Source organism: Podarcis melisellensis (genome assembly GCF_964234715.1).
Source record: "Podarcis melisellensis genome assembly, chromosome: Z".
Taxonomy (NCBI): domain Eukaryota; kingdom Metazoa; phylum Chordata; class Lepidosauria; order Squamata; family Lacertidae; genus Podarcis; species Podarcis melisellensis.
In genome coordinates, this window is record NC_138547.1 from 33226148 (window position 1) to 33252063 (window position 25916).

General features: G+C 43.2%; 1 protein-coding gene and 2 long non-coding RNA genes across 4 annotated transcripts in view; 1 reads left to right on the plus strand and 2 right to left on the minus strand.

Moving 5' to 3' along the window:
* PCDH19 (protocadherin 19) overlaps nt 1-25916 on the plus strand; it is a 138814-nt gene that overhangs the window by 92155 nt on the left and 20743 nt on the right. The gene's annotated exons all lie outside the window — the stretch shown is intronic.
* Nucleotides 4990-11590, minus strand: LOC309361383. Its single transcript, XR_014164461.1, has 3 exons — nt 11461-11590; nt 7473-7580; nt 4990-7211 (listed from the first exon to the last, which is right to left on the minus strand). It is a non-coding gene; the product is annotated as an uncharacterized lncRNA (long non-coding RNA).
* On the minus strand, nt 13080-24737 carry LOC309361664. The gene is made up of 3 exons (XR_014164583.1): nt 24540-24737; nt 20689-21724; nt 13080-13160 (listed from the first exon to the last, which is right to left on the minus strand). It is a non-coding gene; the product is annotated as an uncharacterized lncRNA (long non-coding RNA).

Consider the following 25916-nt stretch of genomic DNA (forward strand, 5'->3'; position numbering starts at 1 on the left):
CTATGCATACTCTGTGCTTTTTGTAAAAAGCAAACAACCCAAATTTCTATGCTAAGGTTACCTAGATTCTGTGCTAAGAAAATTCATATGGGGAAATGGCCATAGCTCACTGACACAAGCAACTGCTTTAAATGCAAAGGTTAAATCCCCGGCATTTCCTGGTAGGGTAGCAATTGGGAATGACCCCTGTCCGAAACCCAGGAGAGCTATTGTTATTCAGAGTAGACAGTACTGAGCTAGATGGACCAATAGTCTGGCTTTGTATAAGGCAGCTTCCTATGCACCTTTGTACATATTTTGTTTTGCATAATTTAGTCTGCTCTGCTAGTCATATGGGGAAAGAGTTGGAGAGTGCCCCTACAGTACTGAAGTCAGAGGGAATGGGAATCGGGGGGGGGGGGTGTTTGTAGAAGGTAGAAGATTCATTCCTATTGAAGGAATGGCAATTGCCAGTCCAGCTGTGGTAGTGATAGACAGCTGGGTGCTTTCCAGCCTCTAACCCAGAAGGGCAGAGGAAGATGCCACTGATGGTGTGCCAAAATACTCCTTCCTACCTCTTTCAACACAACTCCCTCATAAGGACTGATCTCCACCCCCCTGCCCCCTGGACGGGAGCATAACTAGGGAGATGGGAAATGGTACAGGAAATGGGTGCAACTTGTTGATGGGGTTCGCATATTTGATGCTTACAAAGCAAGTTTAGGGATAAGGAAAAGACTGAATGCCAGTCTCTCTCTGCCTTCCGGAGGTATGGATAAAACTAGCTAGGGTGGGACCAATGGAGGGTCACTGGTGTGTGTGTGTGTAAGGGACACCATCCTCCACACACATTAAGGATAGGTAAACATCTATTTGGTGGGCTGTAGCGATGCCATTTGAGTACTGATAGTTCAGCTCCTCTCTCTATGGTCTCTGGGATCTTGGCAGGCTTCTTTGTCCACTCAAATACTTGTTTTTGGGTGGGTAGGCGGGCGAGGCCTCTGACTTGCAGGTTGTTGGCTATTTGTAGCCTTTATATGACTGTACCCCACACACCATTGCATGGTGCTAAAAAGAAGCAACCAATTTAACAGCAAAAGAGTAAGGCACTAGTAGAAAGACATATAGAATCAATTTGCCCATTGAACAACTGTAATGGAGGTCTCTAAACCATATTAAAAACCCCTAAGGCTGAATTTCACGCTTTTTACAAAGAATTATGCCAGGCATAAGGCCTGAAACCAGACAGACTTCTTTGTTAAAGCTTCTCTGCCCATAACACAAAGGAAAATTGAGTACAAAGTGTGTCATTCCTTAAACTAAAACAGGCGTCCTCAAGGGTCTTGGCCCAAACGGTCAATAAGTTTTACAAATTTCTCCTTGAGATAGCTCTTCAGCTTTATTGACACTCAGCAAACACAAGGCAAACAATCACACATTGTTGAACGTAGTCATGTCTTCACCCTGTGCAAAGTGTTAAAAGGATTGTTCAGTTGTACATGTTGTAACTGGGAGGTAAACTGTGGTAAAAAAACACCATTTTAATAGCAGGAAACAATTTGGTGTGGTCCAATAGTTCAGTGAGGTTTAATGATGGGTGTACTTTTTTGGAGGGGGCATGTCCTTTTGCTCATAACTCACACCAAATAACATATACACTCCTAAAGTTTTTAAATTTGTAAACATCCTGAATGGAATCTGCATGGGCTTGAAAATCTGAGGTAGATGTAATTTCAGCAGCTGAATAGGAATTGTCTAAAGTGGTTTTCAATGTGCCATGCCACCCTGAGGTAGTTGAATGGTGGTCAGGGGTGCCACGGGCAATACTGGCCTCTCTCCCTCTTTCCTTTGCTCCCTCCTCAGATGCCCTCTTGCCTGCCTCCCAAAGACTTGCACAGCTGTTTGTTGCAGCAGCCCTGGCTATAAGCTTCAGAGGTGAATGGTGCCTCTGGGGCTGGCCAGGGGGTGCTGTTTGCCAGGAACTGAGGTGGCCTCAGAGTAAGCAAGTGGGTGAGGAAGCCCAGCCAGCCTGTCCACCGGCCCTTGCTGTTGGGAATGGACAGACAAGTCCCTGTGGGGCAGTGTGAGGAGGTACCTCTCTTTGGGGCAGCTCAGAGAACAGGGGTTGCAGCAGTGGCTGCTCAGAGGACTCCCAAGGAGAGGGTAGAGAAGAAGAGGATGAGGGAACACCACACATGGGAGGATGTTCGAAAAAGGGCGAGAGTCTGCCAGCTCTGCAGGCAGGGGCTCCTGCACCCCACTGGGCTCCTGTGCCCCACAGGAATGCCGCAGAAAGAATGTAGTTGATCAAGGGAGCTGTGGACTCAAAAAAGTTGGAAATCTCTGGTATAAGAGATCATGCTAAGCCTCTTGTTGGCTAGCATGTGTCTGTGTACTTCAGAATAAATAAATACATTTAGGATTCTGAGGAGGGGGAGTGTTCCCCTTGTCTCCACCCTCCAGAGGACACCCATGACATTCATTCAAGCCTATTGTTGTGCATAAGGGCTAGAAATCTGTTCCTTTGTTTTTAAAATCGAAATGAATTATTTATCAAATTTTACTGTAGCTTGCCATACTAGGAATGACATGGATAGTTCTGTCTCCTCCCCTCCCATGTGTGTGTGGTCTGGCCCTAGGTCGACACAGGTTAGCAGGGCATCATGTTTGTGCCAAAAAATACTTTGGACTTCTTAAGTGATGGTCACTATCATTGTCACCCTACCCTTTGTACAAGGAGCTTGGGGGGGTGTATTTGTAAACCGCTTGGAGTTTTTTTCCTACAGTCAAGCAGTATATAAATGTTATGACATAAACATAGGGTTCCCCTCCACACCTTTGAAGTACAGTGGTACCTCAGGTTAAGTACTTAATTCATTCCGGAGGTCTGTACTTAACCTGAAACTGTTCTTAACCTGAAGCACCACTTTAGCCTATGGGGCCTCCCGCTGCTGCTGCTGCGCCGCTGGAGCACGATTTCTGTTCTCATCCTGAAGCAAAGTTCTTAACCTGAAGCACTATTTCTGGGTTAGCGGAGTCTGTAACCTGAAGCGTATGTAACCTGAGGTACCACTGTATGTTAGGTTGAGAGCGGGTTCTGGCTCAAGGTCACCCAGTAAGCCCTGTAATTGAGCAGGGATTTTAACTTGGATATGGGCCATTGTTCAGCATGATATATATGCAGCTTTTCTAGACATGAGTAGGTTAGATGGCCTATTGATTGGCTGTTGCTCAAGCATGTTCTAAAACCTAGAAGTGGCCTGAGATGTGTTGACAGTACAGCTCCCATCAGCCTCAGCCAGCACAGACCAATGATCAAGCATGATGCGAGTTTTAGTTCAGGAACATCTGCAGGAATGCAGGTTCTTCACTCCTGAATCAGTTGTTTTCTTTTCAGCTACAGCGACAGTGTTTATGTTTACATTACAAACTGGTTTAAGCACAAATCTTATAAGGCCTCACAAATGAAAAGGCACAGAATTTACCTTGCACAAAACATACTGGTCAGTATAGGTCTCGTTCCCAACCTCTCTCAGCAGTGGGAGAAGCTGTCTGTGCGGAATAGCTTCTGACATTGCAAAGCTGCACGGCGCCTTGCTCCATAAACGATGGCATGGACCAGATGCTCATAGCATAATTGAAAATTCCATTTTATCAGAATAGCATTTGCTGTCAGAAAGTTTTATCTTTACTTTAACAAAGAGGTTGATTAGATCCCTCAGGGCCCGAATTAGCATCTTTGAGGCTGGATACGCTCTTTTGCAATTCATGGAGTTATTTCTCCTTTGGTTTTGCTCACACTGAGTGCTTTTAAAAAAATAGAAGACAACACATGCCTCTGCCCTCTTGCAAACCTGTCGGTTCCCAAAGTTTAGCTACTTCATTTCAGCCCAGTGGAGAGGGGGAGAGGGATTATTTTATTTCTTCAGATGCCTTTTTCATGTTCTGCCTTGGAGACTAGAAACTCAATTTGGTTGGGAAATGCGTGTTTTAATGTGGTGTGTGTGTGTGTGTGTGTGTGTGTATGTATGTGAATTTGAATGAGCTTGCTACATGTTTCGCTGTGTCTAAATTTTCTCCTAGAAGTAGATAGAGTTGCAAACTAAGTTACTAAGCCTGAGGTTTGTGGCACGGGGACTTATGAAGCCACAGGGCTACAAACTGTTAGAAAAAAAATAAAAATCTGATACTTAGGCAAAGCCCAGGGATATGGTCCAGTGGCCTGGGGATTTAACAGTGGTTGAACAGTCAATCCTTATTCCCAGTGAAGTCTGGGAACGGTAGCTCACTGAGGTGAATAGGGGTCTCCAAACTACACCCAGCAGCCTTTACAAACCGCAGTTCCCAGTAGTCTGTGCAGAAAGCCACGACTGTTCAAAGAGGTATAACAATGCTTCATATAGTTCAGGTGCCATTGTGGAGATCATGTGTTGTTGTTTTTTAAAGCAAAAACTAAGCACTCATTGGAGGGTGATGATGGTGAGGAAAGAGAGAGAGAGAGAGATTAAAATTATGACTGTAGAAACATACTGTAATCCATTTGGTTTAAGGGCGCACTAGTAAACAGGCTTGTAATCTCCTTTGTTTGCACATCAAGGTTTATTAAATATCACAGGCATTTGAAAGACTTTCTCTAATTTGCTTACCTCCCCCGCCCCACCACCCAACCCCACACCTTGTCACATGAAATAATATAATGTTGGAATGTGTCTTTCACTGGAGTTAATGAATCCAAGGTCACAGGAGTTAGATAGAGATTGCAGCTATAATTGTGTCTCTGTGCAACTGCAGGAAATGGCATCCCAGATGGGAGTGTGCTGCTGATTTCCCCTCTGCTTAAAGGCCACCTGGAAAGGAAAATGAAGGTTGAGCATGTGGCCTTTCTGGCTGAGACCTGGAAGGTGTTTTCAGTTTTAATATATGGGTTTTTTCTGCTTTTTGATTTTTTTTATTAAAAAAAGAAAATAATTAAAAAAATTGCCTTGATGCTCAGCCTTTGTGCTTTTTTTTCTGCTACCTCTCTTGGCAACTGGAAAAATACGAATCCGTCTTTGAAAGTGCAGGTATTGAGTGAAAAGCAGCTAATTAACAGAAAGACAAAGCGGGTTTTGTTTAAAATCTCATGTTTTCTTTTATGTTCTTGTTTTCGCCAACAACTACATAGCACCACCATCATCTAAACAGTGATTATTGGAGGGGGCAAGCTACACATTTCACATAGATTTGTGTATCAAAGCTCCATCTTTCCTTTTTAAATGGGGATAAACACAAATTGGGAACCCTTTGGAGCAGGGAGGAAGTACAGAGTGTATTTTGTGATTTTGAGGGGGAGTGGATAAAGCAGATACCATAAAAGGTTAAGCACCTTCTTCCTTCAAAATTAAAGCTACACATTGATGTAGGCATGTATAACATGTAATTTGGAATCATGTCTCCAGGTTCTTTAAGATCTCTTTATGTCCCATGTGTAGAATTGATTTGGGGCCTGCAAAGAAATTAAAAAAAACCCAGTTATTCTGTGTGCTATTAAGAGAAAGGGGGTTTACATCTTAGCAGAGGACAAGAATAATGAATAAGCCTTGGAGTTTGGTGAGGTTCTTTGCCAAAGAACATTTAATCCTTGAAAAATGCAATTTCCTGCCACACAGGCAGCATCTCCCATTTTTAGATGAGACTGAAATACTCCAGAATTTGAACATTTAAGTGCCTGTGAGACTGAGAGCCAGTTCTCAAATATTTATTTTTTTTCAAAGCATTTTTTCAATTTTGCAAAGGAACCAGAAGAGTTGTTATTACGGGTGTATGGTTCAGCAATAAAACTGCTAGCACCTTTGCAAAGCTAAGCGGGACCCAGGATGGTTTCAAATTGGATGGGGGACCATATGGGGCGCTTCCTGCATTTCAGGGGCTGGACTAGATGACCCACATGGTCCCTTCCACTCTACAGTTCTATGATTCTAAGTGCAAGGTGAAACTACTGTAACAAGAAATCCTAAGGCAGTTCAATTTCACCCCTGCTAAAGACTTCACTCTGCAGAAACTGAGCTTATCACTCTATCTACACTCCTGAACTTTGCCACCAAAAGCAACTCATCCTGCCCTCTTTAAATTCCATCTCTGGCTGTCCAGTTGAAAGATGAGATGCTATGAAACCATTCTGTGAATGCACCCTGTTACCCAAAAGAAAGATGTCTTGGAAAAAGAAAGAAGCTTTAAGAAATCTGTTGGCTTCCACTAGCCATACATTAAAAATACACCTAAAGCACATTTTGTCCCCCAGAGACTCCTGGGAGCTAAACTTCCTAGCAACATTAAAAACTACAGTCCCCAGTATTCTTTTTTTTTTTGGGGGGGGTGCTTTAAATGCATGATGTGTACTCAGCCAGGTAATGCAGCTTGTCAGGGCATGATCTTGGGACAGATGTCTGAGACTCTGCTCAGCAGAATGAAGTGATGGAGATGGTGAATGTAGCAGGGTAGGCTTAAACACATGTTGAAGTCATTGAATTAATATATACTAACACTCTAAAGAAGACACCCCCCCCTTAAGACCTTTAAGTCCATAATATAAAATTACCTAATAGCACTACAGAGGGGAGGCCTCTTGTGTTGATTCTTGTTCCCAAGATTGGGCCCAGTAAGTTGTTACTTCTTGAGGAAGGAACTTAACTTCTTTCCCTCTTTCATTTGCAGTTTTGAGTCCCACAAAGAGTTAAAGCCATCCATTTCATATTTAGCAGTAGGGTAGGTGTATGAATAAAAAGGAACCTTCTGCTAACACAGCAAGCGAGCAGTTCCTGATCTGAAACTGTAATCAGTCTACATAGCTAATGAGTCTGAAAACAGACTGAACCGCCAGAGTTGGCACTAGGAAGCGTGCATTATAAACTAACAGTCTCTTGTTAACCTTTTGGTGTTTCCTTCATGACACTAATTAGAGCCAAAATAAAACTACAGTATATAGATCTCTAAGCTTGAAATAGCAATGGTATTTTTTATTTTTTTACAAAAACGGACCAACTCCCTAGACCACCTTTGCATGGCACATCTAGCTTTTAATTCTGATCTTGAATGTCCACGTTCCTCTTCAGCAGAGGCACAGATGATTAATGCTGCAATGGAACTGTGCTTAAAATGGCAGAAAAAAGATACCTAACCTGAATGTAATTTATTGGCATTTCCACTTTTGAGAAAGGCATAGAGCATGGCTTAAAAGTGTTGCATTTGCAGAGCTGTTAAAAATAACAACAATAATAATATTTCCAATTAAAATGGTTTGAATAACTTAATAACAGGGTGACTTGGATAACCCAAGCTGCACAATTTGGAATAAGAATCTGAAATCAGAAAATTGTACAAGGCTGTTGATTATGCTACTAAATAGGAAAATGTGTATTTGCCATAGCAACCTGCATCAGTCTTGCTGCTTCCCTTAAATCCAGGACACTTTTATTAAAGAAACATTATAAACACTGGACCATCTCCAGACATACCTGTATGTGTGTGAAGGAAGAGGCAGTGGGGGTGGGACACATGTTGATACTGATCAAAGAGTTGCTTAAAAGAACATTGAAGACAATGGGGGGTGTTCTTCTGCACCTCTGCATAAAATAATGAGATTCTACATAAGATGGAGTGGGGATTGATTGGCAAATATATTTGTAAATCCCTAAATGGCTTAGGACCAGTATATCCTGGGAATTGCTTCCTTCTATACCATCCTGTCTGCTCCATAAGATCAAAAGAGTCCCTTATTTGTGTTTTCTACAAGTGAAGTGTTATTGTGCAAGAGCATAAGCAAGTTGCTGGTAATTTACTTGCACAATCTGATGCCAATTTGTTTCTGCTAGTGTGACTGTTGCACAACAGTGAATCTCACCAGTCCACCAGCTCAACAGCTAGGAGACAGACAACCCTGGGAGTGTGCATACCACTACTGCATAAAAACATCAAAGCCATTTTCAACCACCACACATGTATACAGTACAATTAAAAAAAACACACACATGAAAATTTGAAATCGGAGATCATCAACCAGCTATTACAGAAAGATGTTTTCATAATTGTCTGCATAAGCTTAGCATCAGCTTAGCAACACAGAAAAGTTTTCAGCAGATGTTTAAAGGTTGAAACAGAAGGTGCCTGCTGAACCTCTATTGGCAGATCATTCTGCAGCATCGAGACGATTAAACTAAAGGCTCAGTTTTTTGTGGTTCCCTGATGAGCCTCACCAACTCGGGACTACCGGTGACACTCCTGCAAATGATCTCAGTGATCTAGCTGGGAGTTCAGGTGATCGAGCTATAAGAATTCAGGTAGCCCATCAGGCACTGTAGGTCTAAATTGTTCAGGGCTTTGTAAATTAATGCAAGGACCTTGAACATGGCTCAGTAGTACATGGGAAGGCAGTAAGGATGTTCTAACAGTGATATTGAATGTTGGTGGTAGCAGTCTGGCTGCCTCATTCTGCACCAGCTGGCACTTCTGGATCAGGCCCAAGGGCAGCCACGCATAGAGTACACTGCAGCAATCCAGCCTCAGGGTTATCAATGCATGGACTCCAGTGGCCAGCAGTAAACATGTTTCATTCCGTTTTTTTCCCTTGCAGCAGTGGTTGCAATGATTGGCCCATAGCCACTCAGTAGCCAAGCAAGACTGAATCTTGGTTTCTGCAGTTGAAGTATAACACTCTAGTTATCACAGTACACTAGCTCTTGCTATCATTGCTTCCTTTGCAAGTTCCCACTTTCAACTCTACAATTCTATAAGTATATGATATTCCAACTCAGCAATGCCTCTCTCAGAGGGAGCACCTCCACCCACCATCCTCTTTCCAACCGTGTCCAGACAGATGTTGCTAGGAAGCCCTCTAGCAACTAATATGCTGTTTCACATTGCCTCTGAACTTGGAACCATTGTTCCTTCTTAAAGCTAACTCAGCTAGTGAATGCCAATAGCTATGCAGCCAAAACAAACCCACTGAGAAACAACAGGAATATATCATTTTGGGTGAAAGCCTGAGGTTTGACAAAATCTCTCTCTCTCTTAAAAACTGAAGGGGCATTTCCTTCTGCAAGCCCAATGAGAACGGAACATGCATGATAGTCAAGCAGTGTGGAAGGTTGGGAAAGAAAACCAGAACAGGGGAGGAGGAAAGAGAATTGAATGCCTTGCCTAGGCTGTCTGAAATCCTGAACAGGAACTTTGTTGTTAGGAAGGAACACACAATGCAACAGCTTGTTGCAGGCCCTACATGTGATGGCTAACAGCCATTAACACACCTCCCCTCCATAACTTGTCTAATCCCCCTTTAAAACCACATATTTTTAGCTTTATGCATCTTATGCTGTGAACATCTGGTTATAGAAGAAACAAAGGTCAACATAGCTTTTGCCTATGGTTTTCTGCCACTGCAGTTTTTGCTGTTTTGCTTGTACCATTGTAGAGCCGCATAGTTTTTTGGTTTGTTTTTTTTAAAAGATATGCTTTTATTGTTAATTTAAATTTATGAAAGCCCCCTCAGATAGTGGGAGCAATGGAATGAAAAATGTTTTTTAGTAAATAATAGTGTACTTTTTGGGGCTCTTAGTCCAACAGATGCACAACTTGAAATGCAGCCTTCACTAGCCTGGTGCCTTCCAGATGCTTTGGACTATAAAGCCCATCAGCCCCTGCTTGCTTAGTGCTGATGGGAATTGTAATTCAGAACATCTGGAAGACACCAGTTTGATGAAGGCTGTATAGCTGAATGTATAATTGAATATGTGCAGCTTGGTTTCAAAGCTATTGTTGAGTTCAAATATTTCTCCTTTCAGGATAGACACATATGTTCTGGGCCAGAAATTGAGCCTCCAAAACCCGTGTTTGCCTCATAATGCCAGTGTAGAGGATCAGGGGTGAAGTCATTGAGGGTTATGATGCCGGGGTCCTTTACCCTTTACTTTTTGAGGAGCAGGGTTCCAGCAGGTTCCCTATGTAATAGTCCTACAAACCCAGATCCCCCAAAATTGGTGATTTGCACTGTATTGTGTCTTGCCTGTTGCAAACTTCTGGTGTTAATTGCCCTCTAAGTGGCTAAAGATTGAGCCTAATAGGCCATTATCTGTAGCACCAAATATTTTCCCTTCAGGCAGTTTGGCAATTTTGCACCCGAGTGTCTGTTGTTAAGGTCATTGCTTCTGCTTATTCCTTCCCTTTCCCCCCTATTCTCTGGAGAAACACTTGAAACAAGCTTCATTTGAAGGCAAATAGCTATTACTTTGGTAAGGGCCATGATATCTTGAAACTTCATTTCATTTCTGCCTCTACCCTATAACTTAACACCCCCCCTCATCCCCTACTTGTGGGCTGAATTATTGAAACTTTTGAAATCTGCTTTACTTCGCAAAACAAAAACAAAACCACCATTTTGCTCTGAGTGTGTGATTTGCTTTCTGTGAGCTGTAATTTATTCACATCAACAGCAACGAAACCTTCTGCTGTCTCTATCATTTGTCTTCTTACAGGACCTCAAAAAACCCCACACACCTCATCCTGCATTTCTTTCTCAACCAAACCACAAACAAAGATACAGAAAGCTCATTTTTATTGTACAAGCTTAGTAGGGTGTGGTTGGGGGTGGTGTGGTATGACAACCATGAAGGCATCCTGCCTATAACCTCATTGAAATATGTGCATCAACAGGTTGAAAAGGCTTAAGCAGACCTTTCTGTCCCCCTCTTCTCCCCTTGAAATGACCCCTTCTGCCCATGCGTTCAGCAAACCCATGTGCTTCAGGATGATGTAATTCTGCCTTGATGGAAAGGACCGAGTTTGAATCCTGTTCCCACTGGCTAGCTGCCTCTAAGTTCATTGAAATATGTGCATTGGTGATGGCTGGAGAACTGTTTAATTATCTGTTTCTGCTTTGCTTGCTTCTGACCTTTGTGAAAATAAAGGAAATGAATGATGCAGCCCAGCACTAATAGAATGGAAGGGTTGCTCGTTCACCTCTCTGCTCCCACCAATTAGTCATTTAAATGCAGAACTAGCAGCCACGGCTCCCGAAGTTCCTAACGGGAAAGTGATGGCTTTCACAGTTCACATTAGCTGCCATTGGGTCAGCAAGTCACAACACTAAATGAAGCCACATCGGGGACATTTCTGGTTTAGAAGGAAAGTGTTTGTGAGGGGCGGGAGAGAGATTTACTACATTTGTATACCACTTTTCTGATGATGATCGCATTTATCACCCATTCTTCAACACGTACCAGGGCAGGTTACAACAATAAAAAATTCAGTATTGAAAAAACAAATAAAGCAATTTACACCACAGGGATAGGGTGGGTCCTGAAAACACACATTTCAGAAGATGCCAGGTCAAAGAGCTGCATTCAAGCTGGCTCAACTTTTTTTTTTTTTTAAAAAAGCTACCAATCTAATAGACATGATACAAGTGGAGAAATGGACAGCGAGTGAAGAAAACATGTCAAATTAACTTACCAGGAGATCATTCTGGGAGGGGAAGAGAGGAGATCAAGCATAGTTGTTCCCAGCCAGGCCCATGGAGGAGCTGTTGCTGTTTCACATCTCCCTCAGATGTAGCCAAGTGGAAAGACCAGGCTAATGGTCTTGCTGTCTCACCTCATTCTCTGAAATGAGCACACTCCTTTCCCCCAAACTGACACCAAGCCACATGCTTAACCCAGAAGCTCCTGCTCCTCGTGTCAGTTGAATTTTGCTTGCTGTGCTGCTCAGTCTTGCCACCCTTCTAATCTTGCCATTAGCATGTGTAGCCATGTTGGAAATGGAGCTTGCATCAAACTCATTTTATGTACAAGGGAAATGAAAGCAATCTTGGAGCTCATGCTTCTGATGCTAAAGGTTGTTTATTCCCCTTGAAGTAAATGAATTATTCTCACTCCCTTGAAGGAAATGAATTATTCTTCATCAGCCCCATGGAAATTGCACCTTCAGAGTCCATATTGGTTCCCCATCAGCATATCACTGGACTGCGTTGCAGCCGAAAGCTGTACTTAGTCCTTCCCTGGGATCCAGGAGAAATGTTGTATCGCCATCCATCTTCCACCTGAGCCCTCTTCGTCTTAGGGAATGTATTCATTCATGTAAGTTTTTCCAAAACTCGCAGCACCTGGGGACCTTCTGTTAGTTAGAAACATGCAATTATCATGAACAGTTTTCACCATCCAAGGTCGTAAAAAACAACCTCTGCTTCTTGCATCTTAAACATTTTACATTGGCTATTCAGAAGACCAGGATTGTCTAATAACCCCCCAAAAGTTGCTAACTTGCTTTTTTAAAACTAGCCTGCTAGGTGCTGGCAGAGAATGGGTGGGGGGCCTTCTGCATTTCTGTGCTTGGTAGAAGAGGGGACTGCCCTTCTCTGGCAGCTCAGTTGTTGTCTATGCTGAGTGCAGAAGAGGAGAGAATAGTCCCTCCCCTGCCAGCCTACTCAGTCACTTGCATGGGATTCTAAGCACTCTTCTGCATGTAGTTCTTTGTTGCCTGTGGCTGCCAGGCTAGTGCTTAAATGCAAGGGTAGTAGACTCCTTCTCCTGCAGTGTTGGAAAATGTGTCCAAAGTGCTCCCTCCTTCTCTTGTGCCCCTCAGGCTACTAAACTCTGTATCTGGCAAATCATGGGGAGAAAAAACACTTGGGGTGCATGTACACCATACATTTAAAGCACATTCAACATATTTCTAAAACCCTTGACATACCCCAAAGAAACCTGGGAACTGCAGTTTCCCCCTCATAGAGCTACGATTCCCAGCACTCATAAACTACAATTCCCAGGATTCTTTTTGGGGAAGCCATGTGCTTTAAATGTGCATTGGATGTGCTTTAAATGTATGGTGTGAATATGCCCCCGTTCTGTTGAAAATGCCCACTGCTACTGTCTCCAGCCCAGGGAAGGAGATTGCTGCAGAAGCCTTTGGTGTTTAGGTGAGCACAGTTTAGTTTTTACATGGTCCTGCTTTCCATGGGAGCCCATTCCACAGCTTTTCTGGAACGTATGAAATAATTGCATGCAAGTTTCTACTGTTTTCAGTTCAGCAGATCTCCTTTTCTTCCTTGAGGCTCATTTACAGTATTGGCTTTCCATATCTGTTGTGGCAGCAGGTGAGGGATATCTGGGGCCTGCAGATGGGTGCAGTGCATCTTCTTTTCAAGAGATGCACATCTGTTGATTCAGAATAAGAATGTAATAGAGTAATGTTGGATCGGACCAAAATTTTATCTAGAATGGGATCCTCAATATGGCACCTCAGAAACCATCTTTGGTGCCCATCAAGGTCCCTGCCCCTCCTAATATTTTTTAAATGAGGTGGTTTTGTTGTCTTAGTTGCTGGGGGGGGGGGTATCAGGTTTATAAGGAGTTGCCTGCTTTATATGTCTGTGTTTTATTTGTTTTGGGGTGTGTGTAGTTGGTTGTTTTGGGAGAAGGAGTGGCTCCTGAGAATCTTAGGTTCTAAGCATTGCCTGTTGCTTTTCTGTGAAATGGGTATTTTGTGGTGCTTATGACAGTTTCTTAATTTTTCTTAGAGTTTCTTAGATGTGTCCCTGGGTCCAGAAATGTTGGGGACCCCCTGATCTTAGACCATTGCAGTGTGTCTTGCTGTTGCAAAACATACACGTTTCTCCCCCCCCCCCAGTTAATATTTTGTAGATTTTGTTAAAACAAAGTGCAAACATAAAGAATAAAAAATGTAAGCCATAAAGTGTCACTGCTTGGAAGGATAAAAGAATTTCAAAGGGCTCCAAAGGGATAGTAAAGTATTGACTCGTACAAAGATCCCCTTTACAAATAATAAAGATTTGTAAAAATAAAAAGTATTTTCCACCTGTGAGTTCCATCACCATTGAGAATAAAAGTTCTATAAAGCCTTAGATGAGCCAGATGTTTGCATATACTGGTTACTCTGAGTAGCCATGTGCTTCAGTATTTGCATATAAGTAGTAAAACCATGCCACAAAAAACACTAAAAAACCCACCATCATTTGAGCTCTGCCCTTTACATACTTTTAGTTTATGAGATATATTTAAAAATATCTTTTGGGTATTTTGTGGTGCCTTGGGGACCATGACAGTTTCCTGGATGCACAGTGTTGGAGAAAAGCAAACACATTTTCTTCTCTTGAATTTGTAGTTAATGCCTGTGTTACTTTAAACTCCAAGAGGGCACTAGTGATCCAGCTACTCCCTGCTTGTAGTCTCTGTCTCTAAATTAATTCCACCTCTAAAAAGCTGGGCCATTTTGGTTTATTTTTCTTTCCTAATTTTGAGCCAAGATGTCAGTCATTTTCTCTCTCTCCTTTCCACTCATTCTATAAATAGTTTCTGCATTAATAAAGCCTTTGAACTCCAGAAACTGTAAACGATTGCTTCAATCTAATTCACCCAAGCTGCAAGGACTCCTAATACAACGTCCTCAGCAATATTCCTTTTTCTCAGGAGTAAGTTATAAATGCATGTGAGAGCCATCTGAGATTACTAATATGAAGGCTTTTGCATAGCGCTGATACACTAGGGTGTGGAACTGTTTCTCTGTGAATGATGAGTGCTGGGATTGGCAGCATGTCTCAGTATCCTTGCTTGAAATTGTTCATAAACGTCCCTAGATTAAATATTGTGACTCAAATGTGCTTTTCCTCTCTGAGCTCATAAGGGAAGTCTCTTTGTGAAGCACACATTCCAAAAACATTTAGTAATATCACTAGGAATTAGCTTTTTCCTACATCACCCCTTTGCAATGGATGAGGGCTTGTAAACACCACATAAAATAAAACGATCGGTCCCTCTCATTTTTCCAGCCTTTTCCTTTTGCCCTTCCCCTCATGGCAGCATGGAAACCAGCCATGCCTGTGTGCCTTGCAGCTCCCCCTGCCCTTGGCAAGCAATCAGGATAACCATTGACAAAAGCTTTTTCCACTGGGAGAACCCCTCTTCTCTTTTGTAGCTTCATGGGCATCATTCAGCTGGTGCTTTGTCAACTTCTGACTGTTCTAATTGCTTAATTATCTGTGCTGATGGAGTCGTCAAGCTTGTTAAAACTTTGCCCCTTGGAATATTGTGGGGGATATACAGTTCTGTCTCTGGGAAACTGGTGCTGCTATAACGGCTTCAACAGCAATAGATTGAGAGGGTGGCTTCCATCTATATGTGGCTTCTTGTTTCTTCATTTTGGGTGTGCATCTGCATTCTCAGACCTCACAACATTGAATTGTTGACCTCCTTATTTTATTCATAGGAAGCTGTCGTATATTGAGTTGGATCATTAGGCCATCTAGTTTATTATTGCCAGCAGCTGCTCTCTGGGGTTTCAGGCAGGGGACATTCCCAGCCCCACCTGAAGATACCTGGCATAGAACCTGGGATCTTGTGCATGCCAAGCAGATGCTCTGCCACTGAGCTGTTTACCCCTGCAGCCTTCACTGCAGTTTTTGTAAGATAATATTCTTAGTTACCTGGCTTTCTTTTAATCATCTTCTCTTGCATTGCTGTTACTTCTTTCTCCTGCGTTTTGCTCCATTTCCCCAGTATGCATCCTTTTGAAAGCCACGTCTTCCCCAACTCTTTTGCACCACCACAGCCCTGCTTATTTCCTTTACCAGATGACGCGCAAAATATCAGTGCATTACCATCCTGATTCCAGCTTGCCATCGTCTTCTGCCTTCTTCCCCTTGTGCCTCATCCAATTTAATTAATTATACTTAGCATTAGATGCAGCTTGTCAAAGTTTGAGCACCCCCTCCCCAGCCCCCTTCTGAAGTTTAATGTTTTTTTAATTCTATTGCCTGCTGCATGGCTAAGTGTTTTCTAAATGACTAGACTGCATAGTGACAAGAGGCGGGGGTTGCATCTGTGCACCAGACATGGAGGAGGCGTCAGGAAGACTCCCCATGGAGATGGTTCGGCAGGATTTCTACAGGGCTACATTTGCCCTTTCAGAAGAGGAAAGTTACTCTCAAAGTTCAAATGGAGACTCTGGTTGGTGTCGTATATGGAGGAACTAGAATCAAACTTTAAATATTCACCAGCTCCAACCAGGCTCCTTTCTGGGACTGAATTCCTGCTGTTCCCAGAATGTGAGAGTTTCATCACTCCCTAGTATTAAAAACCCTGTTGATTCCTTGTGGGGAGGTCAGGGAGGCTTATTGCAAACTCAGATAGAACAGCCCTCTGCCCCACACTGCATTCCATTTAAATGAGTATATCTTAGAAGTTCCAAAGTTGCTTCTATTATGGAAGCTCTCTTTTCTAGAGTCCAGACTGAGGCTGAGTGAGTAGTTTAAGCACTTTGGGGTGTGGAGTCAAGATCACATAAGAAAGTTCCCTGATGGATAGCTCCACTATAGAAGAACATGAGACTCTTAATCTCTGGGTTGTGGGTTCAAACCCCACGTTGGGTGAAAAATTCCTGCATTGCAGGGATCAGGGGTCAGCAAGGTTTACCTTGCCTGGACCAGTTCACTCCAGCAGAGATCCCTTCGTGGGCCACATTGCATGCGCGCCCACGATTTCCAGCATCTGCGCATGCGCAGACGTGATTTCTGCAGAAGCGAGTCCCCGTGCCAGGCTGTGCTGCTTTAGTGCAGCGCAGGGAGGCTCACCAAGCGGGTGGCTTGGTTTGGGGGTGGCTGGGCCGGTTAAACAACCCCCGTGGGCCACTTGTGGCCCGTGGGCCTTACGTTGCCTACCCCTGGACTAGATGCTCCTGGTGGTCCTTTCCAATTCAATGATTCTATGAATTATCTGACCAGTTACAGACCATTAACCAGAACTTCATATGCTCTGTAATAAGTTGTTCTTTAAAAGCAATCTGATTTTTGCACTAAGGAAAGCTGGGTTCTGCATTTTCTCTCTGACTCTGGGTGTCTCTCTTTCTCTCTGTGTGCATATATTGCAGCTGGTATTTAATCATTTATTTTGGATGTCTGTCTTTTTCATATTTTTTGATAGTCATAGCTAAGGTTGGGGATCTATTTCAGGACCCCTAAGCATCACGCTCATTCCATACCCATCACTGTTGGTCCTGATGGTTAAATGGAACCTCCATAGGCAGAGGTAGCGTGACTCTTGAATTCCATTTCCATTTCATATCATGCTTATATCCAGTGTTTCCTGCCTAAAGGAAGCCCAAAGGAGCTAACACCAAAACAGAACAGCAACCCAATTAGCACAAATTATCAGAATGCAAGTTAGTGTAACAAATCATAGCATATTTCAACATTTTAGGCAAGCAAAAGCTAAATTCAGCACAAAACAGTTTAAATAATGTGCTAATCCTGTTAAAGCCTTGCAAAGGTCTTCCTTCTGGCCTTATTGTCCCACCCTATGTCCTAATACTCAGCCTCCTTTGTCTCCTGGTCACTGCAGTCTCCCTTCAGGCAACAGAGAGCATTCCAACTTGCCCCCAGCTTTATTTTCAAGGATGACATCACACTCTTTGCCTGCTCATCACCCCAAAGGCACAACCTCTGTTATAATGGCAGGATTTCCTCTGTACAGCATCAGCCCAGGTCTCTCCCATTCAGCAGATCAGTGAAGAGTAAAGTTCCAAAGATGCTGCTGCATTTTTAAGGCATAGGGAGCTCATTCACGCATCACCAAAAAAGTGGAAATGTACCACCAAAAAAAGTCATGCACTGATTAATATGCATAGAAACACATTTATAAACTATTACAATAAAGGCAGAAACCATTTTGTGTGTGTCCAATTGATGCCCTCCTCTGTTTGCACAACTACATTTCTTTAAAACCATAGAATTGGAAGGCACCTCAAAGGTCACTCCATCTGCTTGAAGATTTCCAATGAAGGAGAGACCACCACCTTCTGAGGCCATCTGCTCCACTGCCCAACTGATTGGCAGCTATACCAAGCCCGTTGGTTTGCAGGTGCAGTTGGAATCCAAACCATGCTATGAATAGACAAAGTTGCTTGACTGGCACTGACAGCAAGTTGAACTACTTGGTTCAGATGGCACTGTTGGGTTTTGCTGTTGGCACCAGTATACTGATTGGCACTGAGAGTGACCCACATGCACAAGGAAACAACCAGGAATTTAATTTAAGCACAAATCTTCCTTATGGACATATGTCACTGGCCCCTTCTCTATGCCTGCAGACCGTGATTCACTCTTGTGCTTCATTCTGGATTTCACCAGTTTAACAAATACATTGTGCTGTAAAATTATATTTCTAATAGTAGCCTGCGTTCTCAGAAGACTTCCAAAATGTTTTAGGAATAGATGAACATGGGGAACCTGAGGCTGGCATCTGTTTGAGGTCCTTAACTAATCCAAGGAAAACAGCAAGCATGGAAGAAGGCAAGAGAATGGCATCGAAGAATCAAGAGTGGGGTCCAGCTGGGGCTGGAGTAATCACGTCTTGTTGAAGGATCATGAGGTTGTGAAGACTTCCACTGTGGGACAGCATTGGTTGGGAGAACCTGGCAGACTGCACATTGGTTTGCAAGGAGGACTAATTAAATGTCTTGCTTCCTGGGCAGAGGGATACCCTAAAATAAGGTTGGCTACAGTCAGGTATAGGTGGAAGGGGATGCTCTGAAACAATGTGCAAATTTTCTTGAGTCACTGTAAGCACAACAGTACAAGTCTTCCGTGGGCTGATTGTGCAATTCAAGGGGGCAACCATGAATTGGGGATATTGTTTCAAGTCCATACCATAGTTGCACTTGAGTGGCAGAAGTGTTCCCTGTGGAAACTAGGGCTTATTTTTAGGAAATGCAAATGACAATTGAGTAGTGGATGGGTCAGCCAGCACCAGTTGGAAGGAAGCATTTTATTCTTGGCAGGGCTAATGAAGACCCAATAGAGGTTTGTGCATGTATTGGCAGCTGACAAATGATGTGCCATCTTATTAGGCAATACTATCTTGCACCACTCAATCCCATGAATGCAAATAATCTCTTTTCAGTTAGGGCTGTGCCAAGGTTGGTTCCTCTCTGGGTTTGGAATGCTTCTGCACCCATTGCATGGTCAGCAGTTGAACAAAGCTGAAGGAAAAGGTCCAGAATATATGCAGAGTACTGGCTGCATTCCATGGTAGCATCATATACCAGAGGTGGGCAAGGCAAATCCAAATGTGGGTGGAGCCAAAGCCAAAAATAGTGATGGCCACCTTTTCTTTTTCTGCAACCCACTCCTCCCCACACACACTTTGCCCCTGCATAGGAGGGACAAACTGCTTTTGCCAGAGTTTTGAACTGATTGTTTGCAGAGGCCTTTTGCAATTAGGCCAAGGGTTGAAGGTTGTGATAGAATTCATCGTTCATACAACGGCCAGTGCCGGATTTACATATAAGCTAAACAAGCTATAGCTTAGGGCCCCACTCTATTGGCCACCCCAAAAAAATTAAAGAAAAAAACCCCCTAGTTGTACATTTCCAAAATATAAGATAAAAAACAAATAAAATAAAACCTACATACAGCAACAGTGTTTTGTGTTGTGTAGGCTCCTATGATCTAAGTAATGGGGCCTGTCTACTAGCCTGCTCCCTAAAATATCACTGGGTTTTCTCATTTCTATATATAGGGTGCCTACATTCTGCATGGACTGGTTGCATGGCATATATTCAACACAAAAAACAATGACAAATTTGTTGTTGACAAAAGACATCTGGACATATAAAGGGCCCCCTTACCTTCAGTACCTTCAGTAGCTTAGGGCCTCATCAAACCTAAATCCAGCCCTGACAACAGCCCATTGAATATTTGAAGATGGCTGTCATGATTTCACCTCTTAATCATCTCTTCTTCAGGCTTAGTCTCCCTTCAAGAACCTACTGCCAGTGAGAGTAGATGGGCAGATAACCTAAGAAAACCTCCCTGGTATATGGCAATTTCCTAAGGTCTTATATGTCATCCTGGTCCTTACATCCTTCTCTCTTACATGCCTGGTTTTCAGAGCCCCATTAAAATGTTCCTGTATGAGTATGGTATAATCAGGTAATTTTAGACTCTGCATTTAATGGTCTTTCAGGGGCCTCCCTCTTTAGCAACGCATTACATCTAAATCACTTCAGAATGTGGTAAGTTACCCCTGCTGGTTTTGAGGAGGCCATTCTGCTCAATATGCTGGGCTGGGCCCTAGACTCCTGCCCCCAAAGTCCTGCCCTGATGGCACCACTGTGTATGAAGTTTCTTTACACAGTGTCAGAACTTTATCCAGATCAGTGCTGCCTCCTTTGAGTGGCAGCAGATTGCCAAGGACTCAGACAGAGGGTATTTCTTGCCCTGCAGGCCTAAGGTCCTTTTTAACCAGAGATGCTGAGGATTGAATCTGAAACCTTCTGCACAACATAGAAAAGGCTTTGCACTGGGCTGTGTCCCATGACCTAAGTGATGTGTGCCACTTCAGAAGAAACTAACACTGTTCACCTTTCTTCCCATGAACATTGCTTGAAAGAGGATCCCGGACTTCCCCTCATTAATGGGAGCCACCCTCACGCAGCTGAAAACTGTGCCAACTCTCTCACCCTGGCACTCTCTCTTTGTAAAGACTCCAAAATAGCTCCTTTTGATTCCCCACCCCCGCTTTTCTTTGCCCTGTGGTGGATCCATTCTGTGATAGGATTAATTAAGTCCTTGCTTACGTTCCCACTAGTGCCATAACAGCAACTGAAGTTCCTGAAACTAAAAGAAAAGAAAAGGAACACTTGGCACTTTCCCCCTTTGCCATCACTTACACTTAAGCTATTGATACTTGATTGGGATCTGTAGACTGTTGGGCTGGTGCCATGGAGCTTCTGAGCATATTCAATGGCTGGAATAGACAGAGGATTTGGCAAGCAGGAGGTCTCATTAGTCAGGCTGGCTGTATCTGACACTAGAGATTCCCATCTTGCTTGAAGAGGCACTCCCTTCCCTCTGCCTTGGCTGTCGTCCCAACAATATTTACATGAAGGACAACAGAGGGCCAGTGTTAGGTGGAGGCTGCCAGGTCCCAATAGGCAGGCTATTGAAGGGTGCCATGAATACACTTTTGACTGCCCGGTCCATCCCGAAGTTGATATTCTTGCCTTTGAGAGACGTGGGAAATGGTAGGTTTGTTTCCTCAAGCATGAAACATCACCATTATATTTACTACTGGGCTGGGTGAGTAAATAAAGGGCTGGTGGTGTGTCATTACTAAGAGTTAGGAAGCAACAGCCATAGCTCAGGAGAAGAGCACATGTGTTGCATGCTGAGGGTCCCAGGTTCGGACCCTGGCATCTCCAGTTTAAGAAAGCTGCTGATAAGAGAGCCATTCAAAGTCAGAGTAATACTATTCTGGGCTAAATAGACCAGTAGTTTGACTTCGAATAAGGTCACTTCCTGTGCCCTAAGAGCATGAACAGTGAGAAAATCCCTGGTCTGACTCTTGCTAAGGTGAGGAATTCGCATTAGGCTATCACAGTGGGTTAGGAGCACCTTTTATCAATTTTCAGCTGGCATGGAAACCGTGGCTGTTCCTGGACTCGGATAGCTTGACCACAGCAGCTCAGGTATTGCACTTGGTCAAGAAATTGCAGCTAGAGCAGGAAACTGCAGCCCAGCTGCTAACAGGAGTGAGATGCTGTCAGCATAACCCTGCCTGCAGTTCTCACTGTTTGCCTATCTATTCTGCAATCTGCCCTATTCCAAGTAGCTTAAATGGAAGATCTTTTCCCTCGGAATTACTCAGTGAGGTTGGTTAGGCTAATTGCTCATCTCCACAAACGGATTGCCAAAAAATACACTGACCTGCAAAAAGAAAAGAAAAAAGAATTGTGTGTGCCAATTAAGAAGCAATTTTTAAAAATAAATAAATAAAATACTTGCTATAATTTCAATAGAAGTACAGTGCACCCCCCCCCCAAAGCAGGGGATACTGTGACCAGTGCCCCTGTTCTGTATCCTGCCTGGGTGTTAGCTGATGATGGGCAACTTCAAGGCCCCTGCTGTTATGGTTCTTTATCTTTAAACTGAACCTTGACAAGCCAACTTGTCAAATGAAGGACTGCCCTCTGTTAAGGAGGACACTTGGCCGCCCCTAGGTTGGGCTTTGAGAATAATTGAGTGGCCCAGGATCACCCAGGGAGCTTTATGGCTGAGCAGGGATTTGAACCCAGGTCTTACTAGCTCCTTACTGGTCACTGCTACCTCACTACTCTCATTTACACCATCAGCTTTTAGGATGTATGTGTCTTACACTACCTTTCAAGTCAATTAAAAAGCTAGTCAGGTTCCAGCTTCTAGTTGGAGAGCAACAAGGTCTTTGGAGAAAAAGTGTTCTGAACAAATTTTCTGCAGGTTAATTCCAGTTCTTTCCAGTTTAAGGTGTGCCCCACTGCTGCACCTTGGAATCTCTCCTCTTATTCCCCCTCTTCCACACCCCCCACTGGTAATTTCAGTGTTTTGTATTTTTTTATCTGAGCATAGTCAAGCGGTCATTTTCTGATTGACGCATAATTTTGAATAGGATGTTCTAATAATTGGATTCATTGTTGCAGCTCAGATTTGAATGCATGGCTTGTGTTGAATCGCAGGAAGACGAGGAATACTTGAATTTGTATCTGTGAGATTTGACAATAGGATAGAAAAAGTCACCTTTTGGATTAATTTGCTTTTATCTACTCTGGTCCCATTAAGCTGAAGGCAGCCAGTGTCAAAGGCATAAATGGAGACAAAAGACTTGCTTCCAATTGTGGAGAATGTGTTTTAAACAGCCTAGAAAATGTTTCCTACTCAGCAGGGTACAGTACACTCAAATGGTCGCATTAACTAGGAAATATATAACAAAGAGAGAGTATTTAGGGCAATCCCTCAGTATCCTGTGGTAATGAATTTTAAATTTCCGTAATGAAGTCAAAAGGCCTGTATTCGTCTCTCACGGAACGCAGTACAGTAACTCCCATTAGCATTAATGGGAATTGGGTATGCAAACTATAGAATCATAATGGATCGAGATGAAAAAGCCCTATCAGATTATTGAGTTCATCCCCCTTCTTAAGACTCACCTTATTAATGCAAGCGGTCTTGGTGACAATGGCTTTAGTACAGAATACCCTATTAGCTACGTTGATGATTTAGCAGTCTTGCTGTGGGTATGATGCAAGGATGAAGAGCAAGCTGGTGTTGGGCCTACCGTCCACAACAAGCTTAGGAATGTGCCAGTGGGACCCACCAGATTTGTGGGTATGTAATAAACCAGACTAGACTAGACTAGTAGTCTTCAACTTTTTCAAACCCTTTAATTCAGACATGTACTTGGGGACCCATTTCCTATTTTTTTTTTTTAAATCAATATATTTGAATGTTGTTGTGACCCTCCCCCCACTGATCTAAGATGCACTGTCACAGCAGCCTTAGCTCTATACAAATATATATTTTAAAAAATCAGGCCATAACCTGAAGACCAATGTCACAGTCAGTGGGAAACTGGGTATGGTCAGCAGGCCAGATTGCTATCTCCTCCACCCACTGTGGGCCATGTTTGACAGAAAGGTAGGGCTTCCCAACTGACATCAGACCACCCTGTTTTGCCCACATGGCTTGAAACCAAGCTGTGTGGGCAAAAGCACATCCTATGGACCCTCCAAAATTTGATGCTGGCACTGGCTGTTTCAAGCTCATGTTCCTAGCATTGCTGGGAACAACAATTTCTGCAACCTTCAGTTACCTCAACAATGTGTCCGAGGACCCATCTGCACTATAGATCTGAAGCAATATGGTGCCACTTTAATCAGTCATGGCTTCCCCCAAAGAATCCTGAGAATTGTAGTTAAGGGTGCTGACTTGCTAGGAGACCTCCAACCCAAGTTATGGAGCTACAATTCACAGTCAAACCCTCTTCTCAAGGAACTCTGGGAACTGTGGCTATGTGAGGTGAATAACTGTGGCTATGTGAGGTGAGTGACAACTCACAGCATCCTTAACAAAGTACAATTCCCAGGATACTTTGGGAGGGAAGCCATTACTGTTTCAAGTGGTGTGGTACTGCTTTAAATATATAGTGCATATGGACCCTAGATCTTGTCCAGCAAACAACTCACCACATGGCAAGACTATTTCTATAATATACCACCAGACTTCAAGTGTGCATGTAAACATTGTTTGATTAAATGTTGTCCCAAGAAGAGAAACATCCATACACATAAGAGTATTGTTTCAGGGAGAAAGCTAGACTTGAACCTTTTCTGTTGTTTTCTTTATGAACTTTTCTCTGTTTTCTATATGAACTGGGTTTTTCTCTTTGTTTCAAATATGAAGGAGCATGGGATTCCCATGACAATGCAGGGGCAGTTTTAGGAGAACATAGGAAGCTGCCTTTTGCCATTGATTCACCTAACTATGTATTGTCTACATGCTGACTGCCAGTGGCTTTCCAGAATTTTACACCCTCCAGGTGTTGTGGGTCTACAGTTTCCACCAACCCTGACCATGGCCATGGCAGCTGGAGCTGATGGGAGTTGTAGCCCAACAACAACCAGATGGCCATAGGTTTCCCATCCTTGTTTTAGATGGGAGCCACTTTCCTAGTGCTGTCACCCCTCTCCTGCCCTTTGTCATTTCTCACCAGTTCCTCCTCTTTCCTCCTCCTGCCATATACCAGGTCAGACTATTTCTCCATGCAGCTTTTTAGTGTTGACTGTCAGCAGCTCTCTGAAATCCCTGACAGAGGTCTTTCCCAGGATGGGCTAATCGATCAATTTTAAAACTGGAGATGCCATGGATTGTATTTAGGACACTTAATGTACAAACCATGTGCTCTACCACTGAGCTCTGGTTTCTCTTTAGTTCCTCAGTTGCTGGGAGCAGAGGGGCCAACTCATAACTCTGACATCACGGCGGAACAGCCAAAGGCTTCTGGAGGAGTCACCAGCAGCAAACCCCTTACAGTATAAGATTGTATTTACTCATTGAGGAAGCCAGTTGTGCTTCCCTTGTTAGAAACAGGTACCTGAGGCTGAACAAGAATGACTTGTGCATAGCCACCCAGTGAGTTGCTGAAGTCCATAGCTGAGGACTCGTGTTCAAATTTAGCATCCTGCCTGTTGAAATAAACCACCTTTCTTGTTATTTTTGCAGCCTGAGCAGCTGCTGTTTCCTCTTGTTTTCTATTTATCTGCCCACTATGTCATGAGAAAATTATCTCGGATGTAAATAACCAAAGGTGTCACACTTCATGTGCTACATGAGTACAGTAAACAAGAAGGAATTAAATTATTAATGGCTATATAGGCTGGGAGAAAGAAAAGGCCAGTGACAGTTTTACCTGGTGCAAATATGCACAACTCCACTGCTTTTTACAGGACTACAGCGATTTCTGCAGGCTGTGGATCTAACCTCTTTAGCAGGGTGATCACAGTGGAAATCCCCCCCACTCCCCCCACTCCCGCCAAGCTGGATTCTCAGACCTTGGGCCTGTTTGATGGTTGCTTGATAAATTGGTGCAATTCAAATTCTCTCCCTCCTTCCCCATTAAAAGAATTTCTTTTTGAACCACTGCTTCTTTTGTCCAAATTCTGTCCATTTCTTGAAATGGTGGAACAGTTCAAATTGTGTGCCTGATTTATATATATATATATATATATATATATATATAGAGAGAGAGAGAGAGAGAGAGAGAGAGAGAGAGATGTCCTGAGTTGCTGTAAGATGTATTTGCCTCTTTCCCCTGCTATTAGCATCTTCTAAGCATTATCCAAAGGGAAGCCATGCCTGGATTATATTCCTGAGGTTCTCTGATTAGCAAATGGAGAAGGCTAAGAGGTGAGAAATATTATGCAGTAATTCTTTCCCATCTTGTCTCCTGACATTAAACCGTGTGGAGAGATAAGGAAGAGAGGCAGCCTCTTAATTTATGAGTGAGCAATGATCCATCCACAGAGGGTGACTTGCATTTCACTATGGATGGCTAAGCAAATGGGTTGTTCACTAACCAAGGACAGTG